A 26075-nucleotide genomic window follows, 5' to 3' on the forward strand; every position below is an offset into this window, starting at 1 on the left:
GGGGTGGGAATAAACAGCAGCATGCTAGGAGCTGGAATGCACTCCAGCTTACCCCCCCAAAAAGGCTCGGGGGAGCCCTGCCCAGCACAGCACATGCTTAGGCTTTCCAATCTGCTGAACGCCTGTGTGGCTGGCCGGGCTAAAAAGACAAAGGACAGGCCTTTCCCCCACAGATGGCAAACATGGTCCAGGATGGGTGGAAGCTTCTGCAGCAGCTTTGGGGGTCATATTCCAGCCCATGGGCTGACAATTAAGCAGAGAAGCCACCTCTAGGGGTCAGTCATGATCCAGTGATTCTGATGAGGCCAGGTGAAACCCTATCTCTAACAAAAATACAAAAAAGTTAGCCAGGAGTGGTGGCAGGTGCCTGTAATCTCAGCTACTTGGGAGGCTGAGGCAGGAGAATCGCTTGAACCCGGGAGGCGGAGGTTGCAGTGAGCCGAGATCACACCACTGCACTCCAGCCTGGGCAACAAGAGGGAGACTCCGTCTGAACACAAGGAAAAGACGCTGGAGGGTGGGGGAGTCTGCTGCTGATGTGTGTCTGTATCCCTGGCTTTATGGGGTGCATACCTCCCCAGTATTCCCAGGACAGGAGCTTGCAAGTGCCATAAAACTTGGAGGCCACTGCAAAACTGTAGAAGTCAGGCTAGCAAAGGTGATAGGATGGAATAGGTTTTTATAAATGTTTGATGAGTATTTCTATAACAAAGAAAAAGAAGAGCTGTCTAATTATCTACTGAGAATATCTTGGTGCAAAACGGGAACAAGGATGTGCAAGGCAAGTTCACGATAGAACAGTCTGAATGATGGGTCTTTGTCATAGGGAGAGGGCACAGGGCAGTGCTTAATGATGGCCTCTGGAGCCAGGCAATCCGGATTGGTATTTCTGCTGCCATTACTTACCTTTCTTATGACCTTAGGGAAAGGACAGAATATTCTACAGTATGGTATTTGCACAATTGATTATCCATATGCAAAGTAAATACAACTAGATCGTTCACATCATATCAAAAATAAAAGCCAGTTGATTAAATAAAAGGCAAAAGTTTGAAAGTGGGCTGGATGCAGTGGCGCACACCTGTAATCCCAGCACTTTGGGAGGCCGACGTGGGCGGATCATGAGGTCAGGAGTTGAGAACACCCTGGCCAATATGGTGAAACCCCACCTCTACTAAAAATACAAAAATTAGCCAGCTCTGGTGGCGTGTGCCTGTAGTCCCAGCTACTTGGGCGGGTGAGGCGGGAGAATCTCTTGAACCCGGGAATGGAGGTTGCAGTGAGCCAAGATCGTGCCACTGCACTGCAGCCTGGGTGACAGAGTGAGACTCAAAACAAACAAATAAACAATCTTTGAAAGCATTTAGAGGAAACATAGGCGGATATCATTATGATTGGGGCAGTGTCTTTGTTTGGGCTGCTCTAACATAATGCCATAGACTGGGTGGCTTAAACAACAAACACTGATTTCTCCCAGTTCTGGAGGCTAGATGGCCAAGATCAGGGTGTCAGCATGGTCGCATCTTGGGGAGGGCCCATCTCCTGGTTCACAGAGGACCATCTTCTTGCATTGTCACATGGCAGACAGCAAGAAAGACAAGAAGCAACTCTCTTATATCCCCCACCTTTTGTTTTTTTCCAAGGTCGAATCTCACTCTGCTGCCCAGGTTGGAGTGCAGTGGTGTGAACTGGGCTCACTACAACCTCCGCCTCCCGGGTTCAAGCAGTTCTCCTTCCTCAGCCTCTTGAGTAGCTGGGATTACAGGCACCTGCCACCACGCCCAGCTAATTTTTGTATTTTAGTAGAGATGGGGTTTCACCGTGTTGGCCAGGTTGGTCTGGAATTCCTGATCTCGTGATCTACCTGCCTCAGCCTCCCAAAGTGCTGGAATCACAGGCGTGAGCCACCTCTCCCAGCCTGATCTTTTTATTTTAAAATTTTAAGTTCCTGGATAGAAGCATAGAACGTGTAGCTTTGTTACATGGGGGATATGTGTGCCATGGTGGTTTGCTGCACTATCAACCCTTCATCTAGGTTTTAAGTCCCGCATGCATTAGCTGTTTGTCCTAATGATTTTTTAAAAATTCTCTGAATACTGGCAGTTGGCTCAAGCCCACCAGATTTAGGTACTGAATGAGGCTGGGGGCAAGCTTGTACCTTTATTTTTAAATGTATTAATTTCATTTTTTAAAGAGATATGGTCTTGTTCTATCACCAAGGCTGGAGTGCAAGTGACATGATCATAGCTCACTGCAGACTTGCACTGCTGGGCTCAAGTGAGCCTCCCGCTTCAGCTTCCAAAGCATTGGGATTACAGGTGGGAGCCACTGTTCCCGGCGCTAGGCCTGTCCCTTTCATCCTGTGGAGTGTGGACATCAGCCACTCACTCCCAGGTGCTGGGATGGGGTTTAATCTCCAGTGACTGGCCCAGAGCCTGCCCACGGGTAGATCTCAAGGAAGGCATGTTGAAGGAACAGCATGCAACGTGCCCGCCTGCACACATTCACAGATGGGGGTGGGAGTTGGAGGAGGTGGGGGGTTGTGTGGATCAGCTTCAGGCACAGCTGACTGGTTTCCTATGGGATGTGACCATGTAATGGTCAGGTAAGAAGATGACTGAGTTTGGCCGGGTGCGGTGGCTCAAGCCTGTAATCCCAGCACTTTGGGAGGCCGAGACGGGTGGATCACGAGGTCAAGAGATCGAGACCATCCTGGTCAACATGGTGAAACCCTGTCTCTACTAAAAATACAAAAATTAGCTGGGCATGATGGCGCATGCCTGTAGTCCCAGCTACTCGGGAGACTGAGGCAGGAGAATTGCTTGAACCCAGGAAACGGAGGTTGCGGTGAGCCGAGATCGCGCCATTGCACTCCAGCCTGGGTAACAAGAGCGAAATTTCGTCTCAAAAAAAAAAAAAAAAAAAAAAAAAATTAAAAAATTACTGAGTTTATCTTCTTGGAATCATTGCTTCGTAATTGTTGCTTCCTACCATCGGCATTGGAGAAAGGCTGGGCCATAGGAGGCTGGATGAACTCTGTGCTGGCTCGGTAAGCAGAATGTCTATCCAGCTGGAACGGAAGCAGTGAAGGTGTGCTCACCTGAGCATGGAGGGGGTCACGAACCTCGCTGGCCTGCCCCAGCTCTGCCTTTGCCCCTTTGTTTGGCCCTGTGGCCACAAAGCTGCCCTACCAGAAGCAGTCCCCACTGGCAGCTCTGGCCCTGGGGATTTGTGAATGGTGGGGGCAGAGTGTGGAGAGGCCAAGTTCACACTGTATCTAACCCTAGTGCAGCTCAGGATTCTGCTTCCCCCAGCCTCTTATCCTCAGGGTCTCAGCTCGGGCCCTCAGGACAGCAGGAAGATGGGCTCTCCTCACCCCCTGGGTCCCCTGTCCTTTACCCCCAACTTCAGACGCAGCTTCACCTAATCCAGCCATAAGGAGAAAAGAAGGCAAATCACTCAGGGACGCAGGCACCTGGGCCCCCACTCTGCCCAGACAAGGCACCCTGTGCGTCTCCCACGGCTAACCACATCTGCCTGGGACTCGAGGAAAGGGCCTGAGGGCCGAAGGTGACACCGGAGTCTCCAGCACCACCTTCCAGGGCCTTCAGGGAATTTCTCGTGCTGTGGGGGCAGAAGACTGGCTCCCCTGGGGATGTGTGTGGGTGTGTGCTCCCCAGCGCCCCGCGGAGGTCAGGGTCCTCTCCATTCAGGACAGCAAGGAGAGAATGGCTTGGAGTGAGGCCCTAGGGTTGGGGGCTAAAGCAGCATAGGTATGGGAAATGGGGTGCCGGGGTGCTTAGAGGGGACCGGTAGGGAACACTTGGAGCCTTGCACGTGCCTAGGGTAGCTGCGGTTGGGAGGCAGCAGGGAGCCTCTCCCGCCGGATGGGGTTTTCCGACGCCGCGAGCCCCGCGGGTTCCTTGGTCTAGGGTAGCCTCTTACAGCTGCGGTGGTGGTGGGGGTCAAGTGAGCAGGGCGTAGTGCGGCGGCCGTGGCACGGTGGGAGCCTCGTGTTCACCGGCTCTACCCGCGGGACTAGACCCCTGCAGCTACCGAGCCAGCAGGGCCAGGACGTGCCTCGAGAATCGGGGTGCTCCCCTGGGCCCAGGGTGTTTGAGGGCGCCACGCCTTCCAGCGTCTGAGCTCCAGCCCCATCAGTGAGACCAGCCCGGCGCACCTCCGAGGCATCTTCCTGTTCAGTCTCTTCGCGCTGTGCCACGTCGCCATGGCGACCCAGGAGCGGGTGAGGCTAAGCGAGCGGTAGGGGGCGCCTGTCCCGCAGGCTCAAGTCAGTGCGCTTGCGCCAAGGAGAGAGGTCAGTGCGCATGCGCCAAGGGGAGGTGGCCCTGCGCGCTTGCCGTACGCCGCTTCCGGGACGCGCTTGCGGCGACTACGCCACTTCCGGGACGCGCCTACGGCGACTTCGCCGCCGAAGCTTTGTGCGTCGGTTCGCGACTTCGCTGACGAAGCTGGGGCGACTCCGCGGGACGGCAGCGCACTGCAGCAGCCCCGCGTAAGCTGGGGAGCTCGGGCTGCCTGACTCGCAGGCGGCGGCATCCTGGGGTCTCCCGCGGCGCTGCAGGCACCCGGACGCGTGGGGGGCGGCCGGAGGTTGCGGCCCCAGTGCCCCAGAGCGCTGCCTTGGGTACTCGGCGGAGCTGCGGGGAGGTTGTTGCTGGGGTCTAGGGGAGCAGCCCAGCGGCCCCACTCCTCTCTTACGGGCCACTTCCTGCTCCCACGACCGGTGGAGGGAGCGTGCAGCGGGTACTAGGCGGCGGCTCCCGCATCCCTGGGTTGGGTGGGGGAACCTGGCAGCGAATGGCCAGCTGGTGCCGGCTAGAGGCTCTGTCTGGGGACTAGGGGGAACTTGTCCTGCCGCCAGGCTGGGTGGGCCGCTGGTGGCTGGTGCGTTCCTCCATCCTCCCTTGGCGCTGGCATCGAGTCCCGGTGCTGGGCGGCAGCTGGGTTGTCACCTCTGGGTTCGCTGTCCCTGGAGAACCTGAGCCTGGATATTTACCCCCTTCCCTTTTCTTTTGTAATAAGGCCCAGAGAGAAAAACTTCTCAATTAGAAGACCCCACACCCCGTTGTCCCTGGGCTGCAGGCACGGGGTTCGGGGCACGGGGCGAGGGGAGGGTGCGGGGGCGGGGGGCGGGTGGGACCTGCCCCTGAGCCGGGCCCTGCCCCTGGGCCGGGCTCCTTCCACAAGGCACGAACTGCCTGGCAAGGCTGCTGGTGGTAGATATGGCTGCAGACGGTGAAGGAGAACACTGAGGACAGTTCCCCGCCCCTTGGCTGTGCTGAGCCCATCTGGAGTGTTTCTGGTTCTAATCAGAAGTGGAACAGTTTCAGTGCTTCTTAGAGGTTCATGTTAGTGGTGAACTTGGGTGGAGATGGTGACACAGCTTGTTCTCTCCTCTTAGGCCCTTAGTGCATCAAGGATCCTGAGCTGCCAGGGGCCTGGCCACTCCCGCCCTGAGCCCTGTCTTGGCTGAGCTGGTCATCGCTGCGTGCCCCGGGCTGCCGGCCTGCCTGTCATCTGCAGTGCACAGGTATGCATGTGTGCATATATACACACACCACACATGTACCATGTCTACCTCACACACAACACACCCATGCCCCATGCACACCACACACGTCATACCCACCTCACACACTACACATATGCCCACCTCACATACACCACACACAACATACATACCCACCTCACATACACCACACACATACCCCGTACACACCACACACACCACACACCTAACTCATGTACACCACACAAACCCCACATACGTACATACCCTCACACACGTACCCCATGCACACCACACACATATCATACCCACCTCTCACACTACACACATGCTATGCCCACCTCACATACACCACACACACATACCCCATACCCACCACACACAATATACATACCTCACATACACCACACACACACCCCATACACACCACACACACACACCACACACCTAACTCATGTACACCACACACACCCCACATACATACCCCCTCACACACACCCCATACACAACATACAAAACACATGTACCTACCTCACAGACCACATATACACTATGCCCACCTCATACACACCACATACTTAACCCATATACAGCACACACACCACACACATACCATGCCCACCTCATACACACCACACACATAGCCCATACACACCATACACAGCACACATATCATACCCATCTCACACACCACACACTACATATACACCATGCCCACCTCACATACCCCACACACTTAACCCATGTATACCACACATACACCATGCATATACCATGACCACCTCACACACCCCACACATTGAATTTGTATGGATACACCACATATACTACACACATGCTGTAACCAACTCACACACACCATACACATATCATACCCACCTGACACACCAGGAACATATCATAGCCACCTCACACACACCACACACATACCCCATACACACTACACACAGCACGCATATCATACCTACCTCACACACCACATAACGCTTACAAACCATGCCCACCTCACGCACCCCACACATTTAACCCATATGAACCACACACGTCATTCCCACCTCACACACATACCCCGTACATGCCACACACAACACACATACACACCTCATACACCACATATATACCATGCCCACCTCACACACACCACACACTTAACCCATAGACACCACACACAGCACACATACTGTGCCCACCTCACACACACCATACACATATCATACCCACCTCATACACCACACATGTATCATACCCACTTCACACACATATCCCATACACACCACATACATATTATAACCACCTCACACACACCACATATATACCATGCCCACCTCATACACACCATGCACTTAACCCATATACACTACAGATACCACACACATATTATACCCACCTCACACACACACCACACACCACATATACACCATGCCCACCTCCCACACTGCACACATTGAACCCATATATACCACACTCACCACAAACATACCCCATACACACCACATGCGTATAACCCTCACATACACCACGTATATACCATGCCCACTTCACACACACTACGCACTTAACTCATATACACCAGACACCACACACATGTTAAACCCACAATGCAGACACCACACATACCCCTTACCCACCACACACATCATGTCCACCTGACAAACATTACACACATACTTCATATACATCATGTACTCTTTATGGGTACAACACACCACACATATACCCCATATACACCATACACGCCTTATATACACACAGTACATATACCACACTCACCACAGAATACCATACATGTACACCATGTACATTTCATACACACCACACACCCGATATATGCCACACACAGACACTTCATAAATACCACATACATAGCACAGCACATTCCACGTACATATAACATCACCCGTACAACACACCATGTTCCACACAGCTTATTCACACTATACAGATACCACACACACCACACAATATCATACATACATACACTGTACACACCTAATACACACCACATACACCCCATACACACCACATATACTACGTACACCTCATACAACCACATAGTTACACACACCTCATCCATAACACACCACATACACTATACCATGCACATAAAATATACACACACACTCAACCCTTCCACACTATATCATACTCCACACAATATCACATTCACATCACACACACCACATACCACACACCATACACAGTACACTCCACACACTTAACACACCCTCCAGGATGCCCTGCCACCATACACACACACACAGCACACATTCCCTACTCACCACACCACGCACAGTGTATCTCACGCACACACCACACACCCCTGCCACACACATTTGCATGCAAACTACTCGTTTTGCATTCAAACTACTCAAATGAAACTGAATGATTTAGTTTTTCCCAAATTAATACTGCCAGTCTGCGTGCCCCGGCTGTGCTGGCTGGCACATCCCCTGGTCCTGCCCTCCCTTGGGTCAGCACCCCCTCCTGTGTTTCAGATGTCTCTGGCTGTGCCGTGTGGAGTGTTCATGTCTGGATTGCGTGGGAGTCTGGCCCCTCTGCTCCAACGGCTGCTTTCCTGGAGGAAACTGGCCTGTTTGCCACCTCTCCTGATGCCCAGAGCGGTGGCCGGTGCAGGAAGTCCCTCTTCCTTCTCTCAGTGTCTGCACTTCCCCACGGGACATTTTGTCTCAGTTCTGACATCTCCCCAGCTAGAAGAGAGACCCTCAAAGGCGTGCAGGTCTGTTTGATTATAATGCTGGTGAATAATCAATGCGGTTTGGTAAAACACTCTACCAGTACATACATCTTTAATAAAATGTGCACAGCCCCTCTGCTCCCACCTCTGCCCCCTCCCCTCCCCAGAGGACATGGCTGACAAGCCATTGGGGGCTTCCCCCTTTCTGTGTGCCTTTGCGTCCGTGTGTGGGCTGGGGAGTGTGCGTATATTCTCTAGCTATGTTGACGGAGCTGGAACTGGGATCTACATGTGCGCTTGCTGTAGCTCACTTCCCGTTTTCCCTTCTAAACAGGCCTTTAAGATCCCTCACTGTAGTGCATGTTGTCCTGCCTCTAAAAATGCAGCCTGGGTGACAAGAGCAAAACTCCATGTCACAGCAAACATTATTGTGATATTAACATAAATGTGTATATATGTACACGTGTACATAATGTGCGCATATATGCACATGTGTACATATTGTACATGTGCACATATATACATACATATTGTACATATGTATGTAATGTGAACATATATGCATGTATACATGTACATATGTACATAGTGTGTACCTATATGTAATGTGTACCAACTGTATATATGTACATAATGTGCCTATATATGTATGCGTGTACATATTGGACATAATGTACATAATGTGCACATATATGTACACGTGTACATATTGTAATATCACAATAAATGTATAGGTACATAATGTGTACACAACACATAGGCACACAATGTGTATACTATATAATGTGAACAATATGTACATTTATTGGGATATGTATTGTATATATTGTGATTATATGTGATATTGCGATACTACAGTAAACATACATATTGTACACATTATGTACATTTACATGTGACAGTTTAGCTGTGTATTTTGAAAAGTTCTGTGCTCAACAAATGAAAAGCTACTTTTGTTGTTACTTTTGGTCCCCAGGAGAAATGGGAGTCCTTTTCAGAGAGCATGGGAGACACATGAGTCCTTTGCAGTCCTCTTGTCTGCCTCTGAGGGTGAAATGAGAATGTGAAGCACTTTGGGAGGTGGCCAGGCAAACAGCTAGGCTCGGGCTTGATGCAGAGCAGAGCTGCTGTCTTGGTGGTGTAGCCTCAGTCATCATGAGCCATGTCTGAAAGAATTAATCACATTTCATATGCAACCGTGCTCTGTTTGACTGTGCTGTTGTTTTTAATGACAGTATCATTGACAGTGCTTTAACCTGATAGCCCTGCCTAATTGTGTTCTATGTAATAATGCGTGGGCTTGAGGAGGAGGCAGGACTGGGGGAGAAGGGAAAATGGACGTGTGAATTAGGGAAAGGTGTCTCTTCCTTTGGAGCATGGATGGGTTCAAAGCCCTCCTCATGCTACTAAATATTTGGCTGGACACTACCAGTTGTGTGTCTAGACTCTGTGTGTGTGTGTCTCCAGGGCTGAGCAGCACCTCCTTCTTCCTGTGGTAGCATGTTACTCAGAACCTTGGATAACCCCCAGCCCTCCTAAAAACACAATACATGTGTGTTATAAGAAATTTATCTTGATGATTGGTGAGAGGGTGGTGATTGAAACCAGCTCATTTCCCATTTATCACTGAGGCCAGCTCATCTTTGCTGAAGAGGGTTCTTGACTCTTACTTTGTAGCAGGAACTTCTAAGTTAATCAAGCCTATTCAAAAGTTTCAGGCTGAAAGTCAAGATCTCTCAGGTTAGACCTAGTGTTAAAATTTTAACTGGGCAAATTCTCGTTAGAGACAAGGGGCCAAAGACTGAGCCGATGGAATCTAATATGTTTTAATGTTGACTTCAATCCGGTAAAGCCCTTGTTAATCCATTTAACTGTAAAATTGGGCCTTGGGGAGGCAGTGCACCCTCTGAAATTAGAGGTCAAGAGATTTGGATTTGATTTCCAGCCCTCTGCCAGTCAGTCAGCCACTCACTTTCAAGTGACAAGCCTTAGGCGAGTCACTTTCTGTCTCTGTTTCTTGGTTTCTTCACAGGGATTTATGTGGGCCTTAAGGCCCACTGGGAAAAGATCCCTCTTCCAGCTCAGTGCCTGGTTTGTTGAGTATACTTGTCAATCTGGACTTGAATACACCTATGGTTTTGGATTGACTCTATTACCTCTGCTAGAAATTAACACAGAAAATTCACAGTTGATTGACAAGAATGAGAATCAGTTCTAAAGAATTAAAATATAACCGAATCCTTTATTACTAAAAGAATGCTCAACTCAAGTGGACACAGATCACTCATTCTAACTTTATCAGCTATAGCACTTGGAGACAACTTTTTCAAAATACACAGCTAAATGTACATAATGTGCATACAATATGTACATTTATATGTACATATGTATTGTGTACACATGTACATCACAGTAAATGTACATATTGTACGTATCGTATACATTTCTTATATCCCAATAAATGTACACATTATGACTGGGATATTATTTTTAGTATGTTAGATAAAAATTACTGCTAATATCAAAGTGGGTATACACCCATGTGTGTATATTTTGTGATATTATCCATAATATCCTAAGTAGATACTACTCTCTCTGTGAAAGCAAGTATACACTGTGATTGCTCCAATATCACAGGTGGTATACAACGCTTCTGTGATATAGTTCCTAATATCCAGGGGAAAGAGGATGATTATACTCTCAATATTGCAGTAAATGTATACCACCACTGTAATATTGTTTCAAATATCCAAAAATGGAGAGGATATTACTCCAAATACTCAGGAAGTACACAAACCCCCAGTGATACTGTTCCTAATATCTAGGGGATGAAAGTTGATATTACTCACAATGTGGCTGGGGCTGTACACCTGCCCTGTGATATTGTTCCTAATATCTAGGGGATGAGAGTTGATATTACTCACAATGTGGCTGGGGCTGTACACCTGCCCTGTGATATTGTTCCTAATATCTAGGGGATGAGAGATAATATTACTCACAATGTGGCTGGGGCTGTACACCTGCCCTGTGATATTGTTCCTAATATCGAGGGAAGGAGAGGTGATGTTACTGCCCATATGGTAATACTCTCAATATGGCAAGAGGTGTACACCACGCTCTGATATTGTAACTAAGGTCCACAAAAAAAATAATTATACTGAATTAAATATTGCAAGGGGTGAAACTCCCACTCCCCGATTTCAGTTCTAATGTCAAGGTGGGGGCGAGGATATTTTTGTCAATATCACAGAGGTGGAACTAGAACTAGTGTTGTGTGCCTAATATCAAAAAAGAAACACACTAACATTGTCTTCTCCCTATGATATGGTTCCCAATATCATATTACTCCAGATTTTCTAAATAGCCACTGTGGGCATAGCCCCCTAGGCAGAGGGTTCGTAGCAGCTGGGGAGGGGCCATGGTGCTGCTATTCACCCTCTGGCAGGGGCTGTGGGCATAGCCCACATTATGTATATCTGTACATAATGTGCACACATGTACATATTGTACATCTGTACATAGTGTGCACATTATGTACATATGTACTCTGTCTCAGAAACATAAAGAAAACAGCAAGAAGGAAATACGGAGATCTGGGCCTTTGTTTCCAGAATAGACGGACCTGGGTTGGGCACAAAGTCTTAGAGCATTAGGAGACAGGCCACAGATCCCTCATCGACGATTATTGGAAGAGCAAAAGCCAGTTACTCAGCTGCAGGACTTTTCTAGGTCTGGGCTCCCCGCTGTGCCATGCAGTGTCTCTTCTGGGTGGGGAAGGTGAGTCATAGCGCTTGGACAGACTCACTGACTGGGGGTAACAGGTGTGAGGACCGAACAGCCCTCTAGCAGCCTGCAAGGGTGAACTGTCTCAGTACCCCCCCACCCCCCATGCCCATCTACAACAGGATCTGGCACTCTGATAGCTTCCAGGGGTGCTCTGTCTCAGCCCCCCTCCCCATGCCCACCTCAAAGAGAATTTGGCTCTATCTGCCCTGCTCCTCTGGGTTCGCAGGAGTCTCTTAGGCAAATTAGATAGGAAAATGCCAAATCATGGCCAGAGAAGGTTGTCCCCTAGCCCCATGTACCCCTGTGCCCTGCCTCCCACCAAGCTTCCTGTGCTCCTAAAAGATGCTCTGTGCATTCATAATGCTGGCCATGACCTCACTGCTCCCCTTGCCTCCCCAACTCCCCATGTGAATGAATGTTACCACCTTTGATCTTCAAGCCAGCCTCAGATGTCACCTCTGCAGCTTTGAGTCCATTTGGAACCAACCTTCCCCTGAGCCGAGCATTTGAAATGTTCCAGAATTTTCTTTTGCCTCCTTCAGAGGAGTCTGCCACCCTCAGTATGCAGCCTGTCTTGCTCATCTATTTGCTAAACTTCGACTAAAAATAAATTTTAAAATGATTAGATGTTGGGGTTAAAGAGGCAGAACTAAAATTCTAGACAACAATAACATGGAAGGTAGGAGAAGATAATCCAGAGCTAAAACATTCCTATTTATTTATTTATTTATTTCACATGGAATCTCACTCTGTTGCCCAGGCTGGAGTGTGGTGGTGCCATCTCGGCTCACTGCAACTTCCTCCTCCCAGGTTCAAGCGATTCTCCTGTCTCAGCCTCCTGAGTAGCTGGGATTACAAGCACAAGCCACCACGCCCATCTAATTTTTTGTGTTTTAAAGTAGAGATGGGGTTTCACCATGTTGATCAGGCTGATCTTGAACTCCTGACCTCAAATGATCCACCTGTCTCAGCCTCCCAAAGTGCTGAGATTACAGCTGAGCCACTGCACCTGACTGCAGAGCTAAAACATTTTAATATCCTGATATATTTGTCATCCTTGCAGGTTAAAATTTTTAGATTATTTTTAAATTTGTGTTATTTATTTTTGCATTTATTTAGAGACAAGGTCTTGCTCTGTTGTCCAGGCTGTAGTGCAGTGGTGAGATCTTGGCTCACTGCAGCCTGTATGGCTCAAGAGATCCTCCTGCCTCAGCCTCCTGAGTAGCTGGGGACTACAGGTGTGCACCACCACCCTCAGCTAATTTTAGTATTTTTTGGGTAGAGATAGGGTTTTGTCATGTTGCCCAGACTGGTCTTGAACGCCTGTGCTCAAACCATCCACCCACCTCATCCTCCCAAAGTGCTGGGTTTACAGGTGTGAGCCACCACACCCATTGTAAAATTTAAGAAAAGAAAAGAGAAGTCTGTAATTTCCTAAATGGCTATGGGAAAATAGAGGGAATAAAGAAAACATGATACTCTCCCTTTTCCAAAAAAGGACCAGCAAACAAAAAGCACAGGTAGAAATACACAAATAGTAAAAATACATTTCAGTATATTGGCAGTCAAAGGGAGTGTAAGGATCTATGAAATAGAAAACCATATAGAAGTCAAACTAATCAGATCTATAGGCATCAACACAAACAATGTCAGAAACATTGTACTGAGTTTATAAAGTAAGATAACAAAAAAATTGTATGGGACTAGTTTGTAAATGTAAAGAAATGACGAAACAATGTTACATATTTATAGATACATATATATGTAGCAAAATTATAGATGGGAGAATACACACCGACTTAACAATAGTGTATCTCTGGAGAAGATGAGAGGGGTGAAATGGGAGAGAGACATGAGAGTAATTTTCTTTTTTTTCAGGCAGGGTCTCACATGATCACCCCACTGGAGTGCAGTGGCACAAGCTCCGCTCACTGCAACCACCACATCCCAGGTTCAAGTGATTCTCATACCTCAGCCTCCTGAGTAACTGAGATTACAGGTGTGTGCCACCAGTCCTGGCTAATTTGTGTGTGTGTGTGTGTGTGTGTGTGTGTGTGTGATTTTTTTTTTTTTTTTTTTTTTTAGTGGTGACAAGGTTTCACCATGTTGGCCAGGCTGGTCTCCAGCTCCTGGCCTCAGGTGCGTTGTCTGCCTTGGCCTGCCTAAGTGCTGAGACTACAGGCACGAGCCACTGCACCTGACCTATGAGACTGATCTTAACTATATCTACAATATTGTCCTTAAGAAACAAAAATAACAGCTCTGGAACAACACATCACTAAAAGTTAATGTGTTACATCTGGGTTGACCACAAATGAGTGTCTGTTATATTTATTTCTGGATTTTTCTGTGCATTTAAAGTATTTAATAATTAAATCTCTGTATTTTCTATTTCTTAACTACATTTTTCTAAGGACATAGAGATGATGCAGTCCTGCTCTCACAGCTGCTGGTGAGGTGAGATGCTGGTGATTCTGTGCACCTCGGGTCCCTGTCAGTTTCGTTCTCTGCCCTGCTTCACCGAGGCCAGTGGACTACACTGTCCAGGCTTTCTTCCCAGCCAGCTTTCAGGTTCGGCCAATGGGAGGTTATGTGGGGAGATGGGAGTGTGGGATTCAATGGCCGTCAGCGTAGCTCTTCCCAGCTCTCTTCCTGCTTTGCCATGTTGTATCCAGCTGTAGCTGCATCCTAGGTACAGCTGTTACTCATTGGGCTCTGATAAGTGTTTCCTTCCTTCGTCTCAATGGGCCCTGGAAACGGGGAGAGTGCTAAGAGCTTTTGTCCATTGCTAGTCTCTAGATGTCCTACCATCCCTTGTTTGTTACCTTATCTGGGCCAGAAACTGTGAATAGTCCCTTCATTAAAGCCTTTTCATTTTAATCATCTGGGATGAAACAAGAAACACTGTGAAAAGTAAAAATTGATTTTGTTTGTTTGTTTCAGAACTCCTTTGCTGTGGATAAGAAGATTGGCTAGGTCACTTGCTCCAAGTTCAAAGCCTGTTTTCATAAAACAATAACGACTTGCTTGTTTTTTGTTTTTTGAGACAGGGTCTTGCCTTTTTAGCTCAGGTTGGAGTGCAGTGGCACAATCATGGCTCACTGCAGCCTTGACCTCCTGGGCTCAGATGATTTTTCCACCTTAGCCCCCTGAGTAGCTGGGACCACAGGTGTGCGCCACCATTCCCAGTTAGTATTTAAAAATTTTTGTAGAGATGGGATCTCCCTATATTGCCCAGCCTGGTCTTGAACTCCTGAGCTCAAGGAATCTTCCTTCCTTGGTCTTCCAAAGGGCTGAGCTTATAAGTGTGAGCCACTGTGTCTCGTAATAACTTAACTCAAGAGCATATGGTGGACAACATCTTGATAAAAGGGATATGGCTGGCCAGGCATGGTGGCTCACACCTGTAATCCCCGCTCTTTGGGAGGCTGAGGCCAGTGGATCACCTGAAGTCAGGATGTTGGAAATAAGAGCTTGGAGTCACAAAGAAAACCAGTATTTGAACAAAAGATTTCTCAGCAAGGCAAATTTACTTCTGTAGAAGGGTGTCTTTTTTTTCTACCCTAATGCAGTTGGCCCCTGCTACTGTGTCCGGTTCCCATTGGCTGGAGTCAGTCTGTACATTCTAAGCTGATCCTGATTGGCTACTTCAAATGGAGCAAGGGTGGAGGCTGCAGCGGCAGGAAGAGAGTTTTGCTACTAAGAGTGCCAAAGAAGGAACAGATGTGAGTTACAAATTGGGAATGGCTGGAAGCTTGCTCACGGTAACTAGGGGCGAGGAGACAAGGAAGTTAGGCTTTGAAAATAAAGGAGAAAGAATGAAGGAGTTGAACAAGTGGAACCTTTGAAGAGAAACTCACTGTATCCAATAAAGAGTTCAAGACCAGCCTGGCCAACATGGCAAAACCCTTGTCTCTACTAAAAATTAAAAAAAAAAATTAGTTTTAGTGGCAGGCACCTGTAGTCCCAGCTACATGGGTGATTGAGGCAGGAGAATCGCTTGAACCCTGGAGGTGGAGGTTGTGGTGAGCTGAGATTGTGCCACTGCACTCCACCCTGGGTGACAGAGTGAGACTCTGTCTCAAAAAAACAAAAAAGGGATATGGCTGATACACACAAAACAATCTACTCTCCTAAGACTTTGTGCCTCAAGAATCTTAGGACTTCTTGGATGATATCAATTGTGTTTTATGATTTATTTATTCATTTACTCAGTAAGTTTTGATGTAGTGCTGCTCTGTACCAAGAACTGTGTGAAGAAATGGGGATATATTGTTGTGTCAGAGAAGTCCCCGTGTGCCAGGAGCTCACGGTAGACTGGAAGATGTGCAAACCTTTTATGAAGAAATACGGTAAATGTGAGGGGAATGGTAGCAGAGGGTGCTCTGGAGCAGCCAGGAGGGTGGTTCAGCCCAGCCCTGTACTGTCAGGGATAGTTTCCCAAAAGAAAAGATATCTCACTTGAGAGCTGAAGAATAAATACTAGTTAGCTAAGTTAAGGAGGATGGGTAGATGGGAGGGAGTGAGTTTTAGTTTTAAGGCATTCTAGGTAGAGAGAAACAATTTGGGCAAATCCAGAAGGATAAAAATCATTTGGGAAACTGAAAGTCAGTCTCTTGAGTTGATTGTATGGGGAGAGGGTAAGATAAGTTAAGAGAAGAAAAACAGGGATCAGATCACAAAAAGCCTTGTAAGTAAGGTTAAGGGTAGGGATATTATTATGAGGTCAGTAAAAAGCCATTAAATGTTTTGAGTAGGTGGTGTGCAGTGTAATTGCATTTGCATTTTTAGTAGATTGCTTTGTCTATATGGTGAGAATAAACTGGAGGTGAATCAGAGCAGAGGTGGCTCCCTTAGGAGGCTGTAGCTGTAGCCCAGGCCAGAGATGATGAGTTAGATTTGAGATTGGGGCTGGAGAGAAGCGGCCAGAGAGGAACCTATGGCTAAAGCAGGCGTCCTGAAAACATTCAGGAAATTACTGTCATTATAGAACACCTCGGCAAAATGCAAATTGTTCTGTCCTTATTTGATCTCAGCTGACCGTGAACTCTGGGTGACAGGGATTCATCCCCATTTTCAGTACTACCAAAGTGTGCAGGAAATGAATGTTCCTAAGTGAGTCTCAGTGACATGGTGATTTGGTAGCGTGGTAACCCTCATGACTCTGCAGACCCAGCTTTATTAGGGAAGTCCAGTAGTGATTGTGAAGTCGGTGTGTAGAGCGACTGCAGCGGGGACATTAAAGTGCAGAAGCTTTATCCAGTTCACAGTGAACACTGAAGTATGTACGCCAGTTTTTTCTGACTCAGTTCTCTTCTGCCGTCTGCTTGGACAAGACTTTCATAGCTTAGCAAAGGAGGCTCATCAACGAAGCCACAGTGGGCAGTACCTTGGATAAGTCTGAAACTTAGTCGGAGAAACAAGTGTCATATCTATACTACTGTTCAGTTGAAGCTAATCTTCAGTATTTCCCAAAGACAGAATGTCTGTGTTTTTTTTTGTTTTTTTGTTTTTTTTTTTTTTTTTTTTTTGAGATAAGGTCTCATTCTGCCCCCCCAGGCTCTGGGCTGGAGTGCAGTGGCACAAACACAGTTCGGTGTAGCCTTGGGGCTCAAGAGATTCTCCCACCTCAGCCCCCTAAAGTGCAGAGATTACAGCCGTGAACCACCACGCCTGTCCCGTGCAGACTATCTTAAATATCTGTATTCTCCTGTTAACCTGATGGTAGCCATAGATTATAACAATTTTTAAACAAGAAAACAGAAACAGATTTAAATAAGCCCACTCTGAACAATAAAAGTAAGTGGCCGAGTAAGGACTGAAGTTGCCTCGACTCTTAGTTCCACACTTTTCTCACAACATCTCAACATCTCAAACACACCAGAAAAGAGTTCCAACAGGCCGAGACAGGCCGCTGATCTGCAGCAGGGTCAGGGTGTGCCTAGTGTGAAGGCTGCCAAGGCCGGTGGCTCCCTGATGCTCAGCAGAGATGTAGAATGTTGGCATGGGGTGACGTGAGGGAGAGCAGCAGAAACGACTCCACATTCCGTGTTCCACAAAGAGATGTCAAGGGTATGTTTCTGAGGGAAATTTTTTTTTTTTTTTTTCAAGTATATGAAAACTAATAGAACTCAAACTTTCGGTGGATGTTGTCAGTCAAAATAGACCTTATTATTTTTGGTAATGAGTGTGGTTAACACTAAGAAACTATTGCGCCATCCTTTTCCCTTTTTTTTTCTTTTTGGAGACACGGTCTCACTCTGTTACCCAGGCTGGAGTGCAGTGATGAGATCACAGAATCACAGCTCACTGCAGCCTTGCACTTATGGGCTCAAGCAACCTTCCTGCCTCAGCCTCCTGAGTAGCTGGGACTACAGGCATGTGCCTGTAATAATCCACATCTGGCTGATTATTTTTATTTTTGTAGAGACGAGGTCTCCCTATGTTGCCCAAGGAATCCTCCTACCTTGGTCTCCCAAAGCACTGCGATTACAGGTGTGAGCCACCGCACCTAGCCAACTTCTCTTATTGAAACTGAAGTTACATGAACACCCAAATACAGTCTTGCTGTTAAAAAATCCGAACATTCAGGTAATGCTAAACTTTTCCTTTACTGCAAATTCCAAGCCTTTCCCCAAAGGCAACCACAGTCAAGAAGAGTATGCTTCCAGATCTTCTAGGAAATATGCATGTTCCTATGGGAGCACAGTCTTGTTTAGTGTTTCATCTCTAAACAAGGAATGGGATCTTGATGTATTGTCCTGCCTTTCCAACTGAGTGGCCCACACTCCCCTGACTTAGTGGGAGGTGCACTTTGACTTGTCCAGGGCGGCTCCTGGGAAGCTCCCCATTATGCCCTGAGAGCAGACATCCTCAGTGCCCTCCTGCTCCCATATCATGCCCCCCAGCTGCGAGCACCCTGCAGCTCTTCACCCAGCCTCCTTATAGCTCCCCTCCTATTTTTTTTTCATTGTGGCAGGATAAATATAAAATATGCCATTTTAACCATTGGAAAACATACAGTTGAGTAGCATTAAGTACACTGACATTGTCTTGCTGCTCTTACCATCATTCATCTCTGGAACGTTTTCATCTTCCTCACTGGAAACTGCATTCCTGTTAAACAACAATAACTCCCTGTTCCCCTCCCCAGGCCTCTGGAAACCAACCACCTTCTATTTTCTGTCTTACGAATTGGACTACTATAGGTACTTCAAGTAAGTGAAATCACACAGTATTTGTTCTTTTGTGACTGGCTTATTTTACTTAGCATCCTATCTTGAAGGTTCATCCATGTGGTAGCCTGGGCCAGAATTTCTTTCTTTCTTAAGTTGAATAAGATTCCATTGTATGCATGTTCCGCGTTTGGTTTATCCGTTCTTCTGTTGATGGACACTTAGCTTGCTTCCACCCTGTGGGGTACTGTGAGTAAGGCCGCTGTGAACATAGGTGTGCAAGTATCTCTGAGTTCCTTCTTTCCATTCTTTGAGATGTAAGTGCTGCAGCAGCTTTCCAAGTACATCTCAGGTGGTGGTTGTCTTCTTCATTTGAATGCCCCTTGCATTTTGTCTACTTCCCACACTTACCTACTGATACGGTTTGGAATTAGGTTGCTGCACAAATCTCATGTCACATTGTAACCCCCAGTGTTGGAGATGGGGCCTGGGGGGAGGCGATTGGATCATGGGAGTGGGTTATATCCAGTTGTATCACTCCTCTGGGTATATCACCATTTCTGTTCCTCAGTTGTTACCAGTTTAACCTTTCTCATTCCATTCATTATTGCTGTTATCACTTCTCTCTCCATTTAGTATCATAAATGGTTTAGCACCATCTTTTTGATGCGGTGTTCGTGATAGAGTTCTCATGATATCTGTAGTTTAAAAGTATGTAGCACCTCCCCAACCCCATCTCTGTTCTTCCTCCTCTGGCTGTTTGAAGTGCCTTGTGCACACCCCGCCCCTCCACCACCCGCCCTCACCTTCCACCATGATTGGAAGCTTCCCAAAGCCTTCACAGAAGCAGAAGCCACTATGCTTCCTGTACAGTCTGCAGAATTGTGAGACAATCAAACCTCGTTTTTAAAAAATAAATTACCCAGTCTCAGGTATTTATTTATCACAATGAGAAAACGGACTAATACACCCACCAAAAGCGCTCCTTTTTCCTTTCTAGGGTAGCTGTAGGCTTAAACAAATGGTTCTTCATTTCCAAAGATTTGGGGCAGGAGAAAGAGGCTGTTCTTAGACTCCCGTAGTAGAAGACTCCGTTACAATGTCCCTGCCTCTGTTGTCTTCCCTGACCAAACCCTAGGGACTGAATTCCCCTCCTTTTCACTGAGGTTCCACTGTGTTCTCTTCCGGCACAGTGTTGCTGCCCTTTGTTTAGAGTCCATCTTCCTCATGAGACTGCTTTTTTTTGTCTTTGATCTGCTGTATTGTAAATAGTGAAGAGTGTCTGTTTTAAAATTTTTAATTTAAAAAACATCTTTAATGGCTGGGCATGGTGGCTCACACCTATAATCCCAGAACTTTGGGAGGCTGAGGCAGGTGAATCACTTGAGACCAGGAGTTTAAGACCAGACTGGCCAACGTGGTGAAACCCTCATCTACTAAAAATACAAAAATTAGCTGGCATGGTGTCACATGCTTGTATTCCCAGCTAATGGGGAGGCTGAGGCAGGAGAATCACTTGAATCTAGGAGGTAGAGGTTGCAGTGAACCAATGTCTCTCCGTCAGGGATATTCCTTGATTCCTGGATGCTTACTGTCTCTGAAAGCAGAGAAAACTGGGATACCAGGGTGTCCAGGAGTTATGGTTGTTTTTGCTTGTTCTAACACGGTGGCACTGCGGAAACAGGCACTCTTGCCAGGAGGATGAGTACCATCCTCCTGGTCCAATGCCCAGGGATTTTAGAGAACCAGGCAGGCACCTCTGAGGAATGTGGAGATCCACAGCGGCTGCTATAGCCCATCGCAGCCTTGTGGAGAGATCTCTTTTTATTTAAGTAAAGCTTGTGATGACTATAGTGTGTGCAGGAGGGATCTTCACTCTGGCGGACCCTACCTGTATCTGAGGCTCAGTCCTGCTCCCCTGTTTAATTACTCTGAACTTGGAATTCACACATCCACAAGCTCCATGATAAGTGATTTCTTTCCATGCAGACAGCTACTGCCATACTCAAGTAATCAGCATTCTTCTCCCTGGCAGTATTCACTTGCAAGTTCCTGCCACAAAGATGCCCTCGTAGGGAACCAGTTCTGAATAAAGAAGCTTGGAGAACTCACACCTGTCTGGGCACATCTATGCCCAGATAAGTTCCTTGGACCTGCGTGTTTCTGCTCATACTCATGAGACTGGGCAGGAATGAGAAAGCTGTCAGTGAAGGGATGTGGGAGTTAACATCACTCGTCCCCTTTGGCCTCTTAAGCCAAATCTCAGGACTTTACATGCACTGGGGGTGTTTGCCTTGGGAAGGAGGGGCATGAAGAGATACCCAAGATAAATACTTTTAATCAGGAAAACAAATTGACATAACATCCCATTTCCCTATTTTTTAAATTTTGTACTTCTGTATTGTCTGAATTTAATGTACTTTTACAAAGTGTATGAATTAGTTTTTCATATAGTAAAAATGATAAAGATTTAAAAAACCACCCTATTCTGCTGGCAAGGTTGGTTGGAAATAGAGGCTTCAACTGAAAGAAAAAAGTAGGGGGATAACATAGTGTCTTTATAAGGAATCCCTTTGGAAAAATTGAAAAATCATAAAAATTTTTTCTAGTGATATGATCCAGAATCAATTTTTTTATTCTTTTAAAATTTAATTTATTTTTTAAATTTATTTTTTCCTTCCCGCTCTCCCTCCTTCTCTCCTTCCCTGCTTTCCTCCTCTCCTCTTTCCCACCTTCCTGCCTTTCTTCTCCCCTCCCCTCCCCTTCCCTCCCCTTTCTTTCCACAGACTCACTCTGTCACCCAGGCTAAATGGAAGTGCAGTGGCACAATCTTGGCTGACTGCAAGCTCCACCTCCTAGGTTCAAGCGGTTCTCCTGCCTCAGCCTCCAGAGTAGCTGGGACAAAATTATCTTTTAAATGAGCACAAAATAAAATTGGTAAGGTAATATAAAAGCATACTATGAAGTGGCCTTTGCTTCCAAGTGATTTCTAAAGAGATCAAAACAAATTCAAGGGACAGACACAGTGGCTCACGCCTGTAATCCCAACACTTTGAGAGGCCGAGGCAGGAGGATCGCTTGAGCCCAGAAGTTTGAGACCACCCTGGGCAACGTAGTGGGACCCTGTGTCTACCAAAAACAAAACAAAACAAAAATAACTAGCTGGGCATGGTAGTGTATGCCTGTAATCTCAGCTACTCAGGAGGCTGAGGCAGGAGGGTTACTTTAAGACTGGGATGTCAAAGCATCAGTGAGCTGAGATTGTGCCACTACACTCCAGCCCAAGTGACAGAGCAAGACCCTGTCTCAAAACAAAACAAAACAAAAAAACACCAGTATCAAGGTCTAACGGTAACTATACACTACACTAAGGACAACAGGCAAGAGCAGATGGTGTTTCAGTCTACTTGTGGCCAAGAAAGATTTCTGTTCCTTCCTTTCACATAGGCTTCCTTTTTCTGTTTCTACTTTTGATCAAGTGGTTTATATTTGATTATGCCTCCCCAATGTAGAGTGTCTGAGCAACATTGGTTTATTCAGTTGGACCATGAGGGAAATTGACATTTAGTGAATCCCAATTGGTACTGAACACTGGGTCAGTGACTTTTCTGCCTTCATGGCTCAGAAGCCTATGTCCAAGAGGGGTTAAGGAGAAATTCAAAGCTGCTGGCTTTTAGCAACAGAAATATGTCACAGACATTATGAGCTGAAACTCATGAGGGTTGCTGTGAGATTTCCTCACAATATCACGAGAAGCTTATATTTAGTTTATTCTGTTTCTGTCTGATAAGCTAGACAGAAACAGACAGCTGTTTCTGTTTTGTTGGCTGTTTTCGTTCTTTGAGCAGCACTTTAAGACGTTAGCATATTAGAAATGTGTGTGTGTATATTTGTGTGGGTGTGTAATCACCTAGAACAGTGGTTCTTCAATGGGGGTGATTTTGTCTCTCCCCAGTAGTGGGGGACATTTGACAGTATCCAGAGACATCTTTGACAGGCATGCCTGGGGAGGAAGGGAAAGTTACAACTCGCATCTAGAAGGTGGAGGCTAGGGCTGCTGATAAATATTCTATAATGCACGGGATGCCCCCGCCCCAGTGAAGAATTATCCAGCCTGAAGGTCAACAGTGCCACCCTAGAAGCAGGCACAAGGACGTCAGTGAAACATTTGTGGTAGCTTACAACCTAACAGTGAGGTAGGAGGCAGAAAAATTATAACAACAAACGTGAATTTAAAAAATTAAATTGAAAAAAGGATGTCAGCGTGGCACCATTTGGCATGGAGGGAAAGAAGTCCATGCATGTCAATAACCCCTGAGGCTATTGCTGTAGCAGGGCACTGAGTACTCATGGCTGTCCAAATAATGTTAATATATTCAGATTCATAAAATAGATGGGAGATTTTCATTACCTCCAGCTCTATAGCGCTGAGTCTGGCAGACGCTGACATCCGTGATAACAGATGCCTCTGACTTCTGCCTGGAGCTAAGGGATGGCTGTCCAGTGCATTAGAGGCAGAACTGATGTGGGAAAGTACATGCATTTTGGAGTCCCAGACACCTGGGTCCAGTCCCACCTCTGCCACTGTGTGACTTTTGGGCAAGTTTGAAACCTTTTGACTCTCTATAGGGGATTATATTATCTGCCATGCTGAGTGCTATGAAGACTAAATAAAAATATTTGTTAAATGTCTGATGCATATAAGACACTTAATAAACTGGCTCATTACTATAGTAAGTGATTAATAAATAATTATAAAAATAAAAACTATATATAAAACTATAAACAACTTTAATAAAAATTTAAACAACTATAACAAAAATGTAAACTTTATGATAAAAACAATTTTATATTCATAAAGATATGAACTATGTTATATATGTAATAACTAGCAAATGATTAATAAATAATAGTTGTGATTGATAATCTGGCATCCTGAGGTCTAGCCATTCTGATACCTTGCCATTTGGCAGATAAAAGGCAATTGGCACAATCCCAGTGGCCTGACTGGGGTGGCAAGTTTCCCACCCATTCACAGATAGCTACAGTGAGTTTCTGGCCCAGAATAGAGGAGGGAGCATGCCTTTCATCAGGATAGCCTCAGTGATTGAAAGGGGAGAAAGAAGAAAAGCCTGAGAGTAAATGAATCTGAAGCTGAACAACAGACTACCTGACTCCATTGTTGAACTTTCACCCAGTGGCCGCTTCAGTGCTGCGGAAAGACTGTCTTGCTGCTTCTCACTCCTGCTGGCTGGGAAAGCACGGGAGCCCCACAGGACCTGCACACTGAACTAAACTACTTTCAGCAGAAAAATCTTCATCAGTGAAGCACTCATGCATCCCAGACATATATTAAGGGCACCGGGGACGATCTCTCCTTTAACTCCTGGGCCTCTTACTGCTTCAGCTGCAGACAGACCGGGGTTGTGGCTTTGTTGTTTCCTCACTGGGTGGCCCTGTGATCTGGATTAAATGACTTGTGGCTTGTTGAGAAGCAAGTTACTTCATCTCTGCAAGCCTCAGTTTTCTCAGCTGTACATTAGGGATAGAATATTTTTCAGGGTTATTGCTCTATACATGTCATTAAATAAAAACATATTAAATAAAAAATGCATCTGTTCAATTAAATATATTACTGGATAGCAGTAATGTCTCTGAGGCACTTAGCTGAGGGCTCGCATATAGTAAGAGCTCTGTGAATGTTGAATGGTCTTTTTATTATTAAATATTTTTGTTACCCTTGGCATGGCTGTAGATGAAGATATTGTTGAATATCTCCCTAATAATGTTGGTCTGAAGTGGCAGTGCTCTTAAGGATTGTTCCTGTATTGAACTTACAGTGTTTTACATTAACTCTTAGAAGCTAAACAAGTAGGCTGGACATGGTGGCTCATACCTGTAATCCCAGCAGTTTGGGAGGCTGAGGTATGTGGGTCACTTGAGGTCAAAGTTTGAGATCAGCCTGGCCAACCTGGTAAAACCTCGTCTCTACTAAAAATACAAAAATTAGCCAGGCATGGTGGTACATTCCTGTCATACCAGCTACTCAGGAGGCTGAGGCAGGAGAATCACTTGAACCCCAGAGGTGGAGGTTGCAGTGAGCCAATATGGTGCCACTGCACTCCAGCCTGGGTGACAGAGCAACACTTCATCTCAAAAAAAAAAAAAAAAAAAGAAAATAAGTGAAATTTGTTTTCAATAAGGAATGAAGAAGTTCTTTGTTGTTTTTAGAGACAAGGTCTCCCTTTGTTGCCCAGGCTGGACTTGAACTCCTGGCCTCAAGTAATCTTCCCATCTCAGTCCCCTGTGTAGCTGGGGCTACCATGGCTCAAGTTTTTTTTTTTTTTTTTTTTTCAAACAGTATCATTTGTGTTACAGTTACTGTAGGGAAAGTGAACATTATAAATTAGGGGAAACTGCTTGTGAAATGAAAAATACATCATTTTTATCCTTTTATAGTCTTACATTGGTGAAAAGAATATGTCTTTGTATAACCCAGTGTTATTTCAAATGTTCTGGCTTCCTGCCTTTTTCTTCTTCTATATTACTGTCTGTGTTAGAAGATAATAAACAGTATGTGTCCTCCCCAGCTTGAATCTGGTATCCACTGTGGGAAGCTCCTGGCTTTGCTTCATGTTCAAAAACATGATTTTTGAGGAGGTTTATGCATATTAAAAGATGGGACTTACCTCAACTGGAACAACTTTTCATTTTTTGCTGCCTGAGCAGATAAAGATGAAAGAGCAGGAAAATCAGAGTTGTAGGTCATAATAATTGCAAATGATGGTTTGCTTTGGGGCTTAGGCCTGGGTCATTTATTTTGTTTTTCTGTCAGCTTGCTAAGGGATCTCATCCTGTCTGCTGATTTTGAATGCCATTAACTTGC

At 46.1% G+C, this 26075-nt stretch overlaps 1 long non-coding RNA gene across 1 annotated transcript; it reads left to right on the forward strand.

Moving 5' to 3' along the window:
- Nucleotides 1–4391: 4391 nt before the first annotated feature.
- On the forward strand, nt 4392–25785 carry LOC104653015 (uncharacterized). Its single transcript, XR_746299.3, has 6 exons — nt 4392–4516; nt 5426–5554; nt 8029–8270; nt 13893–14013; nt 14429–14471; nt 14958–25785. It is a non-coding gene; the product is annotated as an uncharacterized LOC104653015 (long non-coding RNA).
- Nucleotides 25786–26075: the final 290 nt, after the last annotated feature.

The sequence above is a fragment of the Saimiri boliviensis genome, chromosome 5 (genome assembly GCF_048565385.1).
Source record: "Saimiri boliviensis isolate mSaiBol1 chromosome 5, mSaiBol1.pri, whole genome shotgun sequence".
Taxonomy (NCBI): domain Eukaryota; kingdom Metazoa; phylum Chordata; class Mammalia; order Primates; family Cebidae; genus Saimiri; species Saimiri boliviensis.